Here is a 7,039-nt window from a genome sequence, read left to right on the forward strand (position 1 = left end):
CTTTTGTTCTTAATCTTATATTTAGTGCATTAATGCTTTTTACAGCCTTTAGTTGTCAAAATTTAGCTTCTCTACTAATTAACATATAATTCAAAAACAGATATATTATAAACAAGTTCCACTAAAGGAAATAAACAAACATAGGAGAAATTTATTTTTAAGTGCAAAACATAATAAAAATACAAATAGTAATATTTACTTTTTTCTCTTAGGAAATCAAGGGAATTCTAGTCTTTCAAAAAAGAAAGCCATTCCTACAATGTTGTAGATATGTATTTCCATTGGCCACATTATGCAATGAAATGAATTTATTTTCATTTTTCCTGTGCCATGAAAAAGTGGTCAACAAACCATGGATCTATATTTGAATAATTTTATTTATGGGATCTTCCAGTTTGATAAAGAGTATGATGTTTTATTCAATTCTATCTCAAGTTTATTTACAAAACTATATAAAAAAATCTGTGTTGTGATTGGAATGCACAATTATGTGTTGCCTTTTAGATTTTTAATCATCTAACAATTTGTTTTGCAGATACACAAAAGACTTAAATGTCATGTTTTTTTTTAAAGATTTATAAGCTATTAAATTACTACACTGTTTTACAATAGTCATTTGATTAAGTTAGTGAATCAATAAAACATGTTAATATGAGGTTGACGTTTGACATGATTCATTTTAGCCTTAATTATTTTGTTTTATCCTATCAACGTGATGCACATTTTTCATCTTTGAAATGAGTCAAGAATCATGAAGTCACTGCTTATCAGCACATTGCATGTAAATCATTTTAATTACTTGTTAACAAATGTATTACTGGGGAAAACAAAGGATCACATGTAAGACATTGTATAATTCGAACATTGATATTGTCATTAGGAAAACCTGGATGCATATATAACTAATGTATTTACAAAGAAAAATCCAATATAATATAAGACATACAAGATACTATTTTTAAATATTTATTTTTTAGTTTTAAGTGGACACAATATCTTCATTTTTATTCTTATGTGGTGTTGAGGATCGAACCCAGTGCCCCACACATGCCAGGCAAGCGCCACTACCGCTTGAGGCACATGCCCAGCCCAAGATACTATTTTTATGCTATGTAATTGACATGTTTTATTTGACATATTAACGTTAACTGGTTAAGTAATGATTGCAATCATATCTCAATTTTCCAGCTAAGTATAATACTTTATTAATACTTAAATTATATGTGTATATACTTAAAAGGGAAAGGGAGGAGGACAGAAGATGAGAGAATAAGATTTTTATTACTATTGGATATTACACTGAATGTTCTTATTTTATTCTAAATACTGGAAAGCCACATGAATTTATGAGAGTTGGGGTTTTGAAATTTAAGATGATTTTTATAAACTGACAAGAAACTATTCAAATTAGGAAATCAAAGGAATTCTAACTATGCCATATTTTTTTATTTGAATGATGATAAGGAATCCATGAAAAAAGTTGCTATGGGATGGCGAGTGGGGGAATGCAAGTTTGGGGATATGCTCCTGAGAAGTAAGGTCATTATTTGTAGTTCCAGGAACAAGAACAATTCTGAAAATAGTGCAGTTAGATATTATTGATTTTCATGAAATAATCTGTTTCAAATGTTCACAGAAAATAGCATTAGGGAGAATGAATGGGTGCTTGTAAATAGGGTATTCCCCATTTCATATCATTATGAATAAACCTCACCCAAACAAGCAAATGCAATGGTAACACTGAATAGTGTTTCTTTTGGCTATTGATTTGTCATAAAGAATATAATTTATTAAATTAACAATAGAAAATAAAAGAATTAAAGGAAAACTGAATTAAAAGGCATAAACCAAAGATATACAAAAAATTTATGGAAGCATAAAATAAACTGTAGAACTCTAGAATAATTATTTTCAAATTTGAATGATGAATTAGATATGAAATATAATTTCCCCAAAAGAGTTAATAGTATATGTAATACTTGTTGGGAGGAGGGGTTCTCAAGGATTGAATTCAGGAGCACTCAAACACTGAGCCACATCTCCAGCTTTATTTTGTATTTTATTTAGAGACAGGGTCTCACTGAGTTGTTTACCACTTCACTTTTGCTGAGCCTGGCTTTGAACTCGTAATCCTCCTGCCTCAGCCTCCAGAGCCACTGGGATTACAGGTGTGCACACTAGTGCCAGAAGTATATGTAAATTTTGATATCTAAAATAATTCTTTAGAAGCAGTCAGGAAGAAATGTTCAAAAATTCTTAAACATTAACATTATGGAGTACTTACAAGGTTTAAAATCCAATTATTTAGTGCCATGTTTTCAGAAAAGAAGGCACTAAAAAGTGATTGTAAAATAAAAATTTAAATAAAATAGTTCCTACCATTGGGGAATTAAAAGTAGTTATATTTCTTTATCACTTTAAGGTAAGATGAAATCAAGACTTCTTTGCTATCACTAAAATGCAGAACACATAATGGAACTGTTAGTTTTAAGATTGTTATATTAAAAAAAAAAAGGAAGATACATTTTGGTTAACAATAGTTTTGCTTCCATTCATTTTGGAGTTTGTTGTTGTTGTTGTTGTTCTTGACTTATTCTAACATGGTAAACAACTATAAAACTGGACAAAACATGTGAGCAAATCTCTTTAGGCCTAGGAAAGCAGGTAATAGAAAACTGAGATTTGATTTAAAAAAAAATACAAAGCAGGTGAGCCCAACCTTCAATGTGCCTAACAACATTAATGGAAGGGCTGGGGGTGTAGTTCAGTGGTAGATAATAAAGTATGGGTTTGATTTATAGAATGGGGCAGGGGTGTCAACATTAAAGTACTTTTAAGACTGTGGCCTAAAAATGTGAGTCAGAAAGAGAAATAGTCATTCTAGGCTGAAAGTATTAAGCTGTTTCAAGTTTGGCCCCTGAAATTTTTACCAGGATTTCTTCATCTTTGACCAAGACTTGGTCTGGTCAACGAAGGAGAAGTTTAAGTCCCTGAAGAGTGCAACCATCGTGGAGCTGAAAGTAAAAGGGAGACACCAGTGGTTTTGCTCCTTGGATATAGTGAAGTTCTGTCCACTCCAAATGAAAACACAGGATTTCAGGATTTCAGTTGTTTCTCCAAAAATTCTGTTTTCATAGTAAGAGGCCTGTCCTAAGATAAGAAAATGGCCTAATACTAAGAGAGCAATTTCAATAGACTCAGTTTCTTCCCTTAGGGTTTAGCAAGAAGAGAACCCATTTTCTTATTTTTCTTGGCACATAAATAATCTTCTGTTCAGTTCAATAGATTATACTTTTTCTACAACAGATAGTAAAAATGTGAATAGCATCCCATGGAATGTACTTTAACTGAGGGCACAATTATTTTTCTCTGTTTCAAAAACTCTCAATCAAAATTCTTAAGTTAAAAATTGTTCAAAAATGTATGTTATTAAGCCCCAGTAAAGCCTTGAAAAAGTTCAGTTTCATGGATTTAGATATGACAATAGACTGCCAGACTTAACAGCATAATTGTACCAGTAGAATATATTTTGATTTCTGCCTTTCTTTACAATATGATAATGTTCAATATGACAATGTTATTTGGGTTTATTTACTTAATCAGTAGTGTATTATTCTGAATTATAATGAGTTCTTAAGCATTACATGAAAATGAGAAATCCAACCCTTTAAGCAGAACTTAGCAATTACTATGATCAAGGTCTTTGGGAGTAAGAAATATAAAAAACCTGGTGATATAACTAGGGATTGAACATAAGCTACTGGATATTGGAAATTTAAGTAGTTATCATTCAACTGCTAGCCACACACTAAAATTTGAATTTAATATTCACCATCATTAAATTGTCATAAGTCTATTACTCTGAAATTAATCTAAAAGAATTACTAAGCTTTTTAAAATTATGTATTTTCCTTATATACTTTAGAATAGACAGTAATTAAAATTAGTGATTATATTTAAAAGAAATACTAATCTAAAAGGGTAAAGTAAGAAATCTATACAAATGTGTACAGAAGAATGATGACAAGGTTTCTAGACAAAAAAAAATGATGTCTATACAACAATGAACACACACACACACACACACACACACACACCTTTTCCTTCTCCTCAATGCCTCTTTTAATCTAAGGGTTTACATATTTTCATCTTGGTTGGTTTTTACAGACCTCTCCAATCATTTTCTGACTTTTTTCATTGTAGAATCATTCTTTTTTATTTACCTCTGACTTTATTGATTCAAATTTTTCAAGTCCCTAACATTTCCCAGACTCCACTTCATTGCTTCATGATGATGGATCTGATACAGGTGGTAGGAACCAGGTGTGCCCTTGATAACTAGATATGAGTATCTATGAAGATTCTAATGTTTGAGTAGACATTAGGTGTGGCTGTGTTCTGGCAAATACTTTGGATCCTCCAATTTGAATTTAATGTATAACTTTTTACTTTGAAAAAAGTATGATTCATCTTTTGATGTTTTTCAACCATTTAAAATTGTAAAAAATATTCTTAGATCAGGGGATGTACAAAAGCAGGCAGCAGGCAGGATTTGGCAACAGTGGAGGCCATAGTTTGCCAATCCTTGTTGTAGACAGGCTCCAAACTTATATTTAGAGAATCAAGAAAGGCTTTCCAATTTAAGCAATACTAAACTAAGATTTGGAGGTTACGAGAAAATTGTAGTTTCTAATACAGAATGGCAACAAATTAACTGTAATTTAATGATATTAAATTAAAAGACTACACAGTCAAGAAAATCAGGTAAGGACACAGGAAGTGATCTGCTTTACAATGAGGGATCAATCATTTAGAATCCACAACAAAAGTGGCTATAAAATTTTTGAGAGACTAAAATGTATTTGTTAAGTTTGGATTGCAGATTATGAAACAGGAAACTATGTGTTACTGGTAGACTCTTTTCCATATCTTGAAGAGTAGCAGTTTCCCCCTTTGCAAAACTGGGTAGTTATACCCATATTCTAATATTGTAGAGAACCTAAATGAAATAATTGAAATGGAACAGCTGAATAGGTAAAAAATTTTATTTTATTTTTTATTTATTATCCTTTTTCCCCAGATTTTTCCTACCTCCATATTTTGGTTTCATAAAACTGAAGGTTTATATTGATAAAAACATTTTCAAAGCAAAGATATTACTTTATCAAATTAGTTTGATCTCACTATGAAGTTTATTTTACAATGTTTGTATATATATGAATGTTAAAGAATGTTGTAATAGTCAAGATAGGTTGACTAAAAACTTTGTTCCTTGTTTATTTTGTGTTTGAGGTCTACAAGAATGGGCAGAGAATAAATAATGTTTTCCTACTATACTGATTTTCAAAAATTAATTTATACTTTTATTTTTCCATTCATTTACTCAGCAAATATGTAGAAAGGACACATTTACATTCAGCATTTGTTCCTACAACTGCAAAAGATAGAAGGCCCTCTTTTTATTTGTATACAAATCCAAAGAATAATTAGCCACCTCAGCAGGAAAATAACAATTCTTCACTGCCCTTCAAATAACCCTGAATGAATTATTTATTCCTTCATAAAATAGATGGTCAATTGAACACATCTCCTCCCCCTTCCTACTCTGTTGTGGATGAAGTGCTGAGCACAGAGTCCACTGAGCTATCAGCTATTATCAGGGTACTATTTTCTTCTTTTATGTTATTTTTGACCTCTATGTTGGTCACAATATGCAGGATGCTCCCATTAAGGTCAATTTGTCTTATAGACAGTGGACTTTAAAATGGAAAGTCAGCACACTTACTGCAAGGAAATACAGAAGAAAGGCTTTAAATGGTTCACATTAAAAATGAGATTTACTTCATTTTCCATTTGAAGCAATGCTTCTGATGGATTGAGTTAGGAGATATTGCCCTGTGCATCCTGATTTGACTTCAAAACTGTCTAACATTCCTTTTTGGTTCCATTCTATTGATTTATATATGGCCTTTGGAAGGTCATGAAAAGAAGCTCTGGGTTATTTATTCAAGAAATGACAACATAAAAATCTATAGACCCACAGAAATTCAAAATTAATAATTATAATTTTTTGTAAAGCATTAAATAATACAATTTAACCTTAAGATTAGTGATTCATACCTATAGCAATATAAAATGATCATTATGATCTTAAAGCATGATTGTAAAACACTGCCAAAGTTGATGTTTTAGAGAACTTCATTTGGAAAATTTCCTTTGGTTCTTCCTTATGTAGCAAAAATGAGAATTATTAAATAAAAATCATTAGAAATCACATCAAACCTCATAAAATTGTGAAATTTAACAAACATAATCAACAACTCAACAAATGTTGATTGCCCAACAATTATAATGCTCTCTGTTAGTTTGGGGGAGGAAGCATACTTTTTTATTCTGAAGAAAATTACTATAATTTTCAAAATTATTTAGTATTACAGTGAGTTAAAACAAATATATAAACATTTATTAAAACATTTATATGAAATAAATACAATCATGATACCATTTAGTTTGTGTCTTCTCTGATCACCTGGATAAAAATTTAAAAACTTTTTTTTTATTGTTGGTTGTTGAAAACATTACATAGTTCTTGGCATATCATATTTCACACTTTGATTCAAGTGGGTTATGAACTCCCATTTTTACCCCATATACAGATTGCAGAATCACATTGGTTACACATCCACTGATTTACATATTGCCATACTAGTGTCTGTTGTATTCTGCTGCCTTTCCTATCCTCTATTATCCCCCCTTCCCTCCCCTCCCCTCCCCTCCCCTCTTCTCTCTCTACCCCATCTACTGTAATTCATTTCTCCCCCTTCTTTTTCCTTTCCCCTCACTTCCTCTTGTATCTAATTTTGTATAACCCTGAGGATCTCCTTCCATTTCCATGCAATTTCCCTTCTCTCTCCCTTTCCCTCCCACCTCTCATCCCTGTTTAATGTTAATCTTCTTCTCATGCTCTTCCTCCCTGCTCTGTTCTTAGTTACTCTCCTTATATCAAAGAAGACATTTGGCATTTGTTTTTTAGGAATTG

The sequence above is a fragment of the Marmota marmota genome, unplaced genomic scaffold (genome assembly GCF_001458135.2).
Source record: "Marmota marmota marmota unplaced genomic scaffold, marMar, whole genome shotgun sequence".
NCBI lineage: Eukaryota > Metazoa > Chordata > Mammalia > Rodentia > Sciuridae > Marmota > Marmota marmota.